Source organism: Odocoileus virginianus, chromosome 19 (genome assembly GCF_023699985.2).
Source record: "Odocoileus virginianus isolate 20LAN1187 ecotype Illinois chromosome 19, Ovbor_1.2, whole genome shotgun sequence".
In the NCBI taxonomy this organism is placed as follows: domain Eukaryota; kingdom Metazoa; phylum Chordata; class Mammalia; order Artiodactyla; family Cervidae; genus Odocoileus; species Odocoileus virginianus.
The window spans coordinates 5,904,748-5,918,553 of NC_069692.1; the positions used below are offsets into that span (position 1 = coordinate 5,904,748).

General features: G+C 38.5%; 1 protein-coding gene across 2 annotated transcripts in view; it reads right to left on the reverse strand.

Moving 5' to 3' along the window:
* Positions 1-11,384, reverse strand: part of LCA5 (lebercilin LCA5) — a 64,542-nt gene extending 53,158 nt beyond the window's left edge. The window contains exon 1 of one of the 2 annotated variants that reach the window (XM_020899216.2): positions 11,115-11,384. The gene's annotated coding sequence lies outside the window, so the exon portion shown is untranslated. Of the gene's footprint in view, positions 1-1,800; positions 3,662-11,114 lie in introns of those variants that run through there. The other variant, XM_020899207.2, reaches the window with a different exon arrangement.
* Between the last annotated feature and the right edge of the window lie 2,422 nt (positions 11,385-13,806).

Genomic DNA, 13,806 nt, shown 5'->3' on the forward strand with positions numbered 1-13,806 from the left:
AACAACTGCCATCTATGAGCCTTGTTTCAATCCTAATTCAAACAAATTTAGTAAAAGAAAATTATAAAATTATAAAACTGAGAAAATTAAAACACTGACTAGATATTTAATGACATTAAGGAACTGCTATTGTTTTAGGTAAGATCATGATATTATGGTTACTTTTTTTTAAAGAGTCCTTATATTTTGAGGTAGATGTTGAGATATTTATAGATAAAATTATATAATGTCTGGAGTTTACTTCAAAATAATCCACGGAGAAGGAGGTAAAAGTATATGTTAAATAAGACGGGCCATGAGTTAGTAAAATAATGTAAAAACTGTGGAGACATGCAGCTTCATTACTCTAATATCACTGCTTTTGTATTTGTTTGAAATTTCCCTTAGTAAAAAAAAGATTTTTAAAAAATCAAGCAAACTAACTTAGAATTTAGATTTTATTGCCTGGCAATCTCACTCACTGTTACAATTAGCTTTTGGGGCTGAAATCAGCAAGTAGGCAAGGACTAATATTAGAAATATATAAATCAGTTTGAAGCTTTCACTTTGCAAATCATGAAAGAAAATATTTACACACGTAAAAAATTGTCCAAGAAAAAAGGATAATAAATTAAGGCAATTAAATGGATCCATCACTTATCAGCTGTGCAAATTTCAATCTACATCTATATCTCAATTTTCTCCTCTGTAAAATGGAAATAATAATGGTATCTTCCTTAGACAACTGCTGTGACAACTAAATGGAATACTTTACTATCACACAGTAAGCACTTGGTAAATATTAGTAATTATAATACAAACACACAAGATGCTCGGTAAATTCTGATTAACATTCCCTGTCAAAGACTTTCGGTTTTAACAGCATAATTAAAAGTTGACTATATGATACAGATGAGGATTATTTCTGTTTATATGCATATAGCAGAAGTAGTTCCCTATGACCTATCCCCTCTAAGTCAGGAATCCACCTAACTTTTCTTGCAAAAGAATCCACAAAAACATTACCTGTCATTCATCTCATATGTACCAACACTAGCTCTCTCCCTACCCACCCCCCGCCCCCAATATATGCATCTTTAAAAAAAAAACAAGGAAATATACATTGCCCCATTATCCAAGTCTTGTTGCCTGGGACAACTATTTTAATGGCCTATACTTTTTTGCTTATACTATTCCTTTTTATTACTAAAGTATAGTTGATTCAAAATATTGTGTTAGTTTCAGTGTGTGTATACACGCATGCTAAGTCGCTCCAGTCGTGTCCGACTCTTTGTGACCCTATGGACTGCAGCCCGCCAGGCTCCTCTGTCCATTCCCTTCTCCAGGGGATCTTCCCAACCCAGGGATTGAATCCAGGTTTCCTGCATTGCAGACCTGGGTTCCATCCCTGGGTTGGGAAGATCCCCTGGAGGAGGGCAGGGCAACCCACTCCAGTCTTCTTGCCTGGAGAATCCATGGACAGAGGAGCCTGGTAGGCTGCAGTCCATAGGGTCACAAAGGGCCGGGCACGACTGAAGCGACTTAGCACGCAACATGCAACTACACGTTGGTTATGCAGAGTTTTTTCTTTAGAATTTCTGTCCTTTTTTTCTAGAGAGGAAAAAAACATTCTTCTTACCACTGATATCTATCAGTTTCTTAGTCATTCTATCTGTAGCCTGAAATCTGTTATTCTTCCTCTTAAGGACATTTTTTCTTGGAGACCAGTGATTTCCTATTCTAACTTAAACCAATTACTTTCTACTTGCTGTACCACTGTCATTCTGGAGTTATTTTTATTGTACTTCTATGTTAATCTACCTTTCCTAGAAGTCCATGTCATTTTTATTAGTTTTCATTGATTGTGTTCACTGCTCCATATTCTCACGTAACTTCTTCAGGAAGGGTCACCTGAAGTGAAAGCTCTGAGTCTTTGTATGCCTGAGAGTGTCTTTATTTTGCCTCATACTTGATTGTCTTCATAGGTTCCAAATTCTAAGTCATTCTTTCTCAGAACTTTGGAGACACCGCTCCACTGTCTTTAAAACCTCAGAGCTGCTTATGAGATGTGACAGTCATTCTTTTATTCAACATATGTTTCTTGTGCTCTCATTATGCAACAGTAATGAAAAAAACAATGAAAATTCTCTGCCTTACGGAGTTTATACTCTAGTTTTGTCCACCTGATTCTCATTCTTTATAGGTACTCTTTAAAGAAAAAACAAAACTCCTTAGTTGCCTTTAGGAATTTCCCTCTTGCTATACTGAAATGTCACAAAGATGAACACACAGGTGTGAGGTTTTTTTTTCATTGTGTTGCCCTTTCCTTCCCCTCTTCCTTATTGTGCTTAGGTTACATTTTTGATAATTGACTCTCCCTTTACTCTTTTTTAAACTTCTACTGGTTAAATAACAGACTTTGTCTTTTTGTTCTATTTTCAAAGACATTTACTCACTTTATCTTCAAAACCATCCAGGATTTTTTAATTTGTGCAAAAATCTTATTTTCTAAGAACTCTTTCTTCTGATTTTTTTAAAACAATTATTCTATTCTTGCTTTAATGAGGCAATACTTTTCATCCCCTGAGAACACTAAATAGACATTTTGTTTAAGATCTCTTCTGATGCAGAAATTATCTGTTTCACTTAGCTACAGTTTTTCACTTTGTTTAGCCTAGGCTTTTTAAATACTGCTAATTTCTTTGAACTTTTGGTCACCCATAGGAAAGAAGAAAAAGGGTGAACAAAACTGCACATGAGCATGGCCTCCTGACAAGCACATGTTGCTGCAGGATGAGCAGCAAAGAATCAGCACTATACGGGGGACTCACTGAGAGTTAGCAAAGAGAAGGGATTCTCTCCAAACACAAATGTCCACCATGACAACTCTACTTTTTAAGTGTCATCTTTGCTTTCATTTCCAGAAGAAATCACATCTATTTTTTAATGGGAAGTAGAGGAAGGGGTGAAGGGCAGAGAGAATCACACTGACTGTTAATGGGCACAGGCTTGGGTGGTAAAGGAGACACAACTATTTCATTCATAGTTTTTCAATTATTCTTTCTTCCCATTTAAAATTTTTCCTTTCTTTTTAAATCCTAAGATTCTCTGAGAATCTGCAGGATACATCAGAATACTTCTTTCCCTCCTGAGAATCTTGTGACATAGTTCTCTTTGTTCTAATCTGTTCCATGCATCATTTCCCTTTCCTGTTTCAGAAATGTGTTGTATTAATAATCTCTCATCCACTGAGGGTACTCTATCATCCTTTCAATGTTAAAGGTTTATTCTCTTTTATCCTTAATAGGATTTTAATGTTGTCTCCAACTAGAAGAAAAGACAAATACATATGGTCAGATCTACATCTTTAACAGCAAATATAACTTTTTTTAAGTAAATGGCTATTTCTTTCTTTTAAATTTATTTTTAATTAGAGGATAATTGCTTAACAATGTTGTGTTGGTGTCTGCCACACATCAACATAAATCAGCCATAGGATGAGTTATCTTTAGGCTAACTATTCCTGATAAAAATGCTCAAACTTCTAACAGAACTTGATATAAGCAATCACTTTTCCAAAGTTTATGGAACTACTATTCAATTCATACACCTATTGAATTCAGTCAACAAAAATTACTAATGGCTACAGATGCCGTTTAAAGCCAATGAGGAAATTAAGATGAGCAAAACATACTATGAGTTCCATTAAGGTAGGGTCTGGCTCTTCCATGACGGCCAGTTAAGAAAAAAAATCAGAGTAAATTATACTATGTATCCTTTATAAAGTCCCTAAAAATATTACATGTTAACTACATGAAAGCATTTTTTAAAGTGACAAATTCAGCCCCAGGACAGCACATATATCCAGAGAAAACTAAAATTTGAAAAGATACATGCAACCCAATGTTCACTGCAGCACTATTTACAATAGCCCAGATGTGGAAGCAATCTAAAGTCCACTGACAGAGCAATAGATAAAGAAGATAAGGTATATATATAGAATGGAATATTACTAAGCCATAAAAAGAGTGAAGTAATGCCATTTGCAGTGGATGCCATGGATGGACCTAGAGATTTATCATATTAAGTGAAGTAAGCCAGACAAAGACAAGTATCATATGATGTCACTTATAAGTAGAATCTAAAAGAAAAATGATACAAATGAACTTATTTATGAAAGAGAAACAGACTCTCAGACTTCAAAAACAAACTTACCTTTACCGAAAGGTGAGGGACAAATTAGGAGTTTGGGCTTAACATATACACATTACTATATAAAAAATACATAATCAGCAAGGACCTAGTGTACAGTACAGGGAACTCTATATTCTGTAATAAGCAATATGGGAAAAAACCTGAAAAAGAAGAGATATATGTACATGGATAACTGAATCACTTTACTGTCCACCTGAAACTAACACAGCATTGTAAATTAACTATACTCCAATTAAAAAAAAAAAAAGTCCCTGGAACACTAGACAATATTTTCTTCCCTTTGCAAACTTCTGATTACTTAACATCTATGCTGGAAAAAGGTAGGCTATTTTTAAAATATGTATACCATATTATGTTACAATTCTTCATGACAACAAACAAGCATTCCTTAGAATGTATAGCAACCCAAAGATCTAAACATTCCTAGAGAATGGAAGTTTAGACACTTGTGAAAATTTTCTTTTATAAAAACAGTTGCCTGGCTGACACTGCTGCCAGAAAAAACAGTTCAAACAAGCAAACAGGAAAACAAAACAAGTTAAAGAACATACACAAAGTATTAGACCAAAAAGATGAAAGGCAAGAAATGGATACAGACAAGATAATGCAACTATTAGAATAACTAATAAGTTTGTTACAAAGTACAAGAAAATAAAAACCCATGAATTACTACTAGTTAAACAAGATTATGTAACAATCCAGCACTGGAAGGAACCCTAAGAAATCGGTCCTTTCTTTGCATTTTTAAGGAAACTAAGACCCAGAAAATTAAAGTGATTTACCCAAGACAGCAATTTATCTAAGGTCACAGAGTTAAGTTAGTAAAATCTAAAATGGACTACCAGTTTTCTGATTCTTAGTTGAGGGACCTATTCAATATTTCAATAGCAACAATCAGGTGAGAAATACCTTATCTTTAAAGGTGCCTCCATCTGCAACTACATCACTTTATGGCGCTCCCCTGCTAAAACTGAAGAAGCATTGCTGCTCCTTTTAAAAGCTAAACTTCGCACCTGCCTTCTTTCCCACTCCTCCTCTCCACTCAAGGACTGTACACCTGCAATTCAGCCCTCTTTACTGGGTCATTCCTACTAACAAAGAGGCTCTACTAAAGCTGTTGCTTGATTCCAGGTCCCTATTGCATTTACAATCCAATTTCTCCACTCCAATCCTCCGGTAAAAGAAGACTATTCTATCTATACCAGAATAGTCTTCCCAACCCAGGGATCGAACCCAGGTCTCCCGCATTGCAGGTGGATTCTTCACCAACTGAGCCACCAGGGAAGCCCAATCCATACCAGAATATTATACTATATGATAATCTAGAACGTTACACCTTTACTTCCTTCCCAACGTTTTTCTAAATTCGCACTAGTCAGGTTTTCATCTTGACCATTCCCCTGAAATAGCTTTTATCAAAACAATGACGTTCATCCTGGCAAAATCCAAAAATCAATTTTCTGTCCTATTTGTTCTTGACCTCAGAGAGCATTTGAAAAGACTAACCATTCCCTCCTTCCTACAACACTCTCTTTATAACTTCCACAGTCTCCTGCTTTCCTGGCTTTCTTACTACCTCACTGGCTATCTCTTCGTCTTCTCTGTTGAATCTGTCTCTTCATTGTGATCTCTACAGGCTGGAATACACAAGGCACCACGTATTAGGCCCTCTTTTATCTACACTCTCTTCTTAGGTGATCTCATCTAGACGTCACTTACCCTGCCTTCCAGATTCATATATTCACTTTCCTGTTTGACAACTCCAGCTAGGTATCTAAACATGCCAATACAAAATCATGATCTGTTCGCTTTCTACTCCCACCAACTCTTTCCTATTTTTCTGATCTCAGTAAATGGCATTTCCATCTACTAAATTATCCATGTCACAAATCGAAGGATCATCCTGGATTTCTTCTAAACCTTACATCCCACAACCAAACCATCTGTAAAACCAGGCTGGTTTATCTCCAAAATATATTCCAAATTGGATGATTCCTTATCATCCCCACCGCTACTGCCCTCTTCCAAACCACCATCTTCTCTCTGCAATAGCCTCCTAACTGATATCCTGCTTTCATTCTTGCTGCCCCACTTACAGAAAGCTACGTGACACAGAGATCAGACAGCATCAAGCAGATCTTCTGCTTAATACCTTTCAGTGGCTTCCAAGTCATCAGATTCCTTAACCAGACCCACAAACTCCTGTAAGATCTGGCCCTCCGGCCTACTTCTCCATCCGTATCTCATGCCTTATCTCTTCCCCTCATCTTCTGCAGCTACAGTGGGATTCTTTTGTGCCTCTAACAGGCCAAATCTGTCACCAACTCAGCGATCTGCTGCACCTTTTACCCAGGACCTTCCCTTAGAACTTCACAACGGTGAGATTACTCTGATTTTCTTCACAGACTTCATTACTATTGGGAATAATCTCACATTTGTCTCTTCCTGTTAAATATAAGACCCATGGGAACAGAAACCTTATCTGTCTAGTTCACCAGAATAATCACAATACCATGTATTAATCTTTTTGTGAAATGAATGATTAATCTATAATGCTATTTTGAATACAATATTAGTAGTTTCATTCAATAAAATGTACCTTTCTATTTTAAAGGAAATAATTAAATCGTCCCACGTTCAACTAATTGCATAAGACTTACATAAATCTCTAAAATGCCTAAGAAGGGAGAAAATGAACAAGTCAAAAGTTTTGCTCTGAGCCATTCCCATCATAAAGTTGGAATATTCTTACTGGGTTAATTTGAAACGACAGAAATAACCTGGAGGGCTTCAGACAAAATAAATTTCACTTGCAGTTACAATAATTTCTCTTACACTAATATAAACTAGCCACATTAAGTGAACAAAATTTTTTTCTTAAAAAATTATCAACAGAGAACACTGAAGACTTATACTTCACGTGGAGCTCTCCAGCTAATTTAAACTAATTTTTTTGTGACATAGAATGAATCAGTTAACAGTTGTTCATCTGTTTCTCTTAATTGCACAAGGCTAACCAGATAAAAACAAAAACTATAAATCTTGTCCAATTTCAATTTCTAAATTGTTTATCTTCCAAAAGTGGCCAGGAGTGCTACTGTGGTAATGCTAGAAAGCCATCAAATCTACCACTTATCATTTTCCAACTGGTCTTTAAAAAAAGTCCCAAGTGGAACAACATCACAGGTCAGAAGAGAGATTACCACAAGCTTCTGCAGTAACAGAATTGCCTCCTATAAAGGATACACAAATCCAGTTTCAAATGAATCAGAAAGTAAACCAAAGCTGTCGAGTCCACTGTATACTGAATATTATAATAAGCATTTGATCCGTGTGACTTTAAAAAAAATTCATTTTAAGAAAAAGAAAAAAAAAAAACTACGTAAAACCAAAGAACTGTTCATCTCCTGTCATTTCCCTGTGTTCAGCTTCTTCGCATAAAACATTGCTACCTGGCTACCGCTGCTGCCAACAAGAGCTCACACAACAGCCAACTAGATGAGTGAAATAAAAATAAACCAGGAGAGAAAGATACGAACAATACTTACCCTCTCTCCCACCAAAAACACAAATAACTGAAGAGATTAAGGTAAAAACAATACTGCGGCATGAAAGCTATAACTCTTTCTCTCCTATAAGGGAGAAAGGATTAGAAACAAGTAGTGTTTCCATTCCTCTACTTCTCGACATTCTAGGACGTTGCTAAGTGGTTCTTTATATCCTACATATATTTACACAGCACTGACTTTTGCTTAAAAATCAAACTATGTTTAGATTTTAAGTATAGTTTTCTAGACTTTAGGTCAGATGACAGTAAAGGCTAGACTTAAGATTTAAGGTATAATCAACTTCTTTTAAACAGCACATTGAAACATGGGTGAAACTAAAGCATTTTAACTACAGTATGTATTCCCAAACTTCAGTCAGTCAAATGAAAACATCACAGAATATTCATTCATTCGGCATTTACTGAATACCTACCATCAGGCACTGAACTATGGATAAAGCTAGAGACACAAAAATGAGACAACTGATCCCTACTATTAAGAAACTTCCAGCCTGAAAAGAAAGATAAATAGTATTAAATACTAATGATAAAGGGAAGTATCGGAAGCTGAGGAAACTCAAAACTACGATTAGAGGACCAAAGGGAGTTTGGAAAGACTGCCAGAGGAGAAAATGTCTAAAACTGAGTCATTTGGTATTAGTAGAGGTCAAGTACAAGTATGATTTGGGTTGTGTATTTGTGTGCTATGGGGCCAAGATGACAGCTAAGGTTAGCAAAAGAAGACAGCTGATGAAGGAGGACTCTATTTCAGTAAGAGGAAACATGTGCAAAAGTAGAAGGCGTGAGATAAACTGCAAATAGTTCATAACTGTGCTGTCCAAAGCAGTGATGACTGAGAACCTGAAATACAGCTAGTTAAAATAGAAATAAGCTGTTAAAGATAAAATACACATGGGATTTTGAAAACAGTACATGAAAAGAACATAAAATACCTCTTTAATAATCTTAATATTCAATGTGTGTTGAAACAGCATTTTGGATATCTTGGGTTAAATAAAATATATTATTAAAACTAATTTCACCTGTATGTACTTTCTTGGGCAGTTCCTGAAAATTACATATACAGTTCACATTATGTTTCTATTGGACAATGCTGGTTTAAAATGATTGTATTGGCTGGGGGTAGTGATAAAGTATGGATAATAAGTGAGACAGAATTAAGAGGAAGAGACCATTACAAGAAGGATTTTTATGCCATACTAAGTTGACTGAAAGCAAAGGATCTTCAATAAGATTAAAATGACCACCCCTGACAAAGATTTGACAATTCAAAAATAGAATGATTCATCCTCAACCCAAGAACTGGAGAGCAATAGCTTAAGGAATAATAACAACTGGCCTTGAGATCAGGTGACAAATGACAGAGGTTTGAACTAAGGTTCGGTAACTTAGAAATACAGAATGCAGAATTGATTTAGACATGTTTGTCAAGTAAAATAAACTGGACTTTGTGGCCGATTATACGTGGAATAGGAGAACGAACCTAAATAAACCCTTGAAAAATTGGATGAATATGGTACCATTCAACAGGACAGATTTGGCGGGGAAACCTGATGAGTTCAATATCAGACACAGTGAGTTGAGGATGCCTATGGGAAATCTATGTGGAAATACCAAAAAAATAATTATCTAAATCTGTAGCTACCTCAAGTGTTCCAGGAAAGAGATTAAGAAAAAAAAAAATGCACTGTATATTGATAAAAATATGGAAGGTGGAAGTGACAATTATCAAAAGCCTGAGAATGAACTCAGCCAAGAAAAGAACACAGAGTGAACAGAAGACAGAAGACTGAATTATGAGGAAACACAATAATTAAGTGGTGGATAAACGAGGATTCCATACCGGAGATGAGGAATGACAGTCAGGAGAAGAACCAGGAGATTAGCATGTTTATCCTGTTTATCCTAACAGTCCTCTACTGTGTCATACAGAATTATGGTTCCATGATTGTTTAACAGAAGAGATTCGACTCTGACAAAAGAAAAATCACTTTTCTAAAGTCACAGTTTTTGACATCTAAAATGACACTCTGTCAACTTAAGAGAATCAAAACAAATTATTTCCTATTATGTTTTGAATAAACATGCAAGTCAACATTCAGCAAAATCCTAAAGTGAAATATTCAGAACAGTAATATAAAATTCAAATGTAAAACTACAACTGAAAAAGATGAAAATAATAACCACACTAAGGTGAGCAAAAAATAATCTCCAGAACTGTATCCTTCTCTGTTTTACTATTTTCCAAATTGCATGAGGCCCCTTCAACGACAACAAAAATCATTTAAATGATGACTTTGATCCCAAAGAGATACCTAATCCAAACTCTTAACCTGAAGTAAAGGACCATCATAAACGTGTAGGTGCCCAAGTGTACTTTTGTAAGGAGCCAACACTTTCTTCAGACTTTCAGGGGGGTGCTCCACAACTGAAAATCACCACTCAGGGCAGACTATTTAATAACCAATCCTTTTTTCACTTATGTAGGTATAGATGTGGACAATCTCAATTTAACCTTCACGATATCTATACCATTCCCATTCTGAAATGCGAAAAAATGATGCTAGTAATTTGTTCCTAGCCAGGAACCTGTTACTAATTAATGTTTGTAGATGATCCAAGGCCGCAAAGTGCATGAGAGGGATTGAGGTTCAGGTGAGTCAATGAGAGGGGGTTAAGCCCAGGTGAGTCAAAGAGAGGAGATGAAGCTCAGGTGACCTGGACCCGTGATCTTCGCCACTGTTAAACACTACCCCGTGGTCCTGCCAACCTAAAACACCAAGTATTTGAGCACCGACTCCAACTCATCTATGCCAAAAAGGCATATTTTTTTGGCCAACTCGTTCCTCCTCTCATCCCATCTCTGAATGGATTCATAAAAATTTCACAGCCCGCACCAAAGATCCTCTCCACGCTAACCACAGTATTCCATTTCCCATCATTTATCATCCCAGAGCTACCCAAAGGCTCACAGCTTCCTTCCCCTTCTTGACTCTGGTCCTCCTTTCCCATTTCAGTCTACAGGCCTCTGGGGTTTTCTAATAACTCCGAACCCCTTTCTCTAAATACTCCTACAATGCGTTCCCTTCCTTCTCTTCCAGATCCCCAAATCAACCTTTTCCCCCAACTCTTTCCCCTCCTCCCGATACCCTCCTACGTGCCGGGCTCGAGATTTACTTTCCTAGGGACTTTCTCCTCCCCGCGCCCCCAAATCCTCCTCCATCCCTAATCCTTTAACAAGTACACTCGCACGCCCCTGTCCAAGAAAACCACTTCGCCAACGGCCCTACTGCCGGGCCTCACCCCGCACCCCCAACTCCCCCCATGTCTCCACGCCCACCCCAAAGCCCACCTCCAACCCGCTCCGGCCCCTCCTCAGCGCCGACGCGGCGCCCGCCGCCTTGCCTTCTCTCCGCGGGGGCCTCGGCGTCTGTCGGCTAAGGAGGGGGTGGGGGGTGCCTGACTCGGCTGCGGGGGGCAGGGGAAGCTACGGGGCGGGCGCGGAGGGGGCCGGGGTGCTGGAGGTTTGAACACCGCGCTAGAGCACGGGCGGAAACAGTAAGCCCTAGGCGGCCGCCGCGCGGCGACCTCGGCTCCAGGGTAACGGAGGCAGAGGCCCATACTGCACCGCGGGGCGCCCCGCAGCCAATGATATGCCCGCCCCCGACTTCCCATTGGCTTCTGTTGTTACAGGATTCTCTTTCTATTGGCTTCGGTGGAACTGGAAGGCGGAACGATGCGTACCAGGGAAGGCGGCCATTGGCTGACCGCTCTCGCTGTGGCAGCTGAGGAGAGGGGCGAAGCCGTGCGAGCCGCAGCCCCGAGAAGCGCGCCCGGCGCTTTTTAGGCTCCGCGGAGCCAGTCGAGGCTGCAGAGGGTCTAGGGGCTTCGTGGGTGGTTGGGAGGTGAAGGCCTCTGCTGAAGTGAATTGTTTAAAATGAGCCACTGCCTAATTGAAAACATTGAAAATTGTCTCGGATCGCTATCACTCGGTTTAGAATTAGAAACAGCCAGTCGCTTCTCTGTTTTTAGCCCTGAAATTGCTGATTTTCAAGAGGATGTGGAGTAACCATAATGATTCTTCTGCCTCGAAGTCCTGGCTTTCGTGAAGGACGAAGGCGCCCCGTGTTTTAGAAAGGGTTTGAGGTGGAATGACATGTGAAACATTTGCGTGTATGTGTGTGTGTTTTTAAAGGAAACATCTGTGGCGCGTGCCAGTAACTATTAAGATCTGCTGTATGGCATATTTTCCCTTTAGAGATAATAGTGTATTAAACGGCATTAATCGCGGGAGGCGAGGAAGGTTAAAAAAAAAATCCTTTTTGTGATGAAGGTCCTTGTAAGCCTTTCAGAGCCTTCTGATTATCAAGATGGTTTAACACCACACTCCGCTGTCTCGCCATTGTTAAAACTCTAGAACTTCCATTCTGCAGACAATCTAATTCTTGAAGGCAAAGGCGTTCTAATCAACCTTGTGACCATGAATTATAATTCCGTTTCTTGCTTGGCCTTGTTTTACACTTACACACTTTCAAACCTTTCATTTTATCCTATCAATATATTTCAAGTTAAAGATTAACCCACTTAAACAATATCATGTGTGCCTGCGTGGTCGCTTCAGTCCTGTCGGACTCTGCGACCATATGCACCATAACCCGCCAGTCTCCTCTGCTCATGGGGGTTCTCCAGGCAAGAATACTGGAGTAGGTTGCCATGCCCTCCTGTAGAGAATCCTCCCTACGCAGGGATAGAACCCTCATCTCTCATGTCTCCCGCATTGGCAGGCGGATTCTTTACCACTAGTGACACCTGGGAAGCCCAAACAATACCATAATTAAATATAATTTTCTCTATGCGCTAATATTCGCTTGAAGAAAGTAATTATGTTAGTGAAAATGATGAGTAATATCAGAAAATGCACTGAAATAACTTTTCATTAATTTGTTTAAATGCTAATATTCTTCATTAAAATAGGTCACTAGTTAGTACTCCGTAAAGATCAGTCCTGGGTGTTCATTGGAAGGACTGATGCTGAAGCTGAAACTCCAATATTTTGGCCACCTCATGCGAAGAGTTGACTCATTGGAAAAGACCCTGATGCTGGGAGGGATTGGGGGCAGGAGGAGAAGGGGATGACGGAGGATGAGATGGCTGGATGGCATCACCGACTGGATGGGCATGAGTCTGAGTAAGCTCCAGGAGTTGGTGATGGACAGGGAGGCCTGGCCTGCTGCGATTCATGGGCGTCGCAAAGAGTCGGACACGACTGAGCGACTGAACTGAACTGAAAGTTAATACTACATAGTTCAGTGGATTACTTTTAAAGGAAGTTGTATAAAGAGTCAAAAAACCCGAAAGACGAAAAAGTCTCCAGAATCAACTGGGGTTTGCTAGTACTCAAGGACAGTTGAGAATGAATGGTATTTATTCAGCCATCACAATTTGATAGTCAGTGTTATTTCATTCTATCTTTACCCAGATACTAGACGGGTGTTATTATTCATCGTTCTACCTGAAGAAAAAGATTCTGAGAGGTTAAAGGACCTACCACTAGATACTAAAGTAGTAAGTGGTTGAACCAAGATTTAAGTCAAGGTAGCTAAATTCCAGGTTTCAAACTTAAGGCCTTTAATATGTTTCACCAACAAGTTGGTAAGAGTTTCTGGAAAGCAAGAAAGAACTGAAAAGTTTAAGAAACTCCATAAAATTGTCTAATTGGATGTGACACATTTTCAAGATCTTTACAATGTAGAGTTTTATTCAGTCTTATCATATTTGAAATAACAGTGACTATCAATTTATTGGACCTAGGAAAATGATCAAAAGAATTAATAAGCCTACAGAAGTTAGAGATCAGTTTACTGAACTAGGTTATCCCAAAATAGATAATTTCAGATGTCTTTATGTGATTTTACATGATTTTGATATTCTGATAGGACTAGAATTTTCTAAGATTATACCATTTGCCATCTCATTTCACTATACTACGTAGAATTCTGCTTTTCAAAAAAAAAAAAGGAAGCAAAATCAATAAAACTACACCT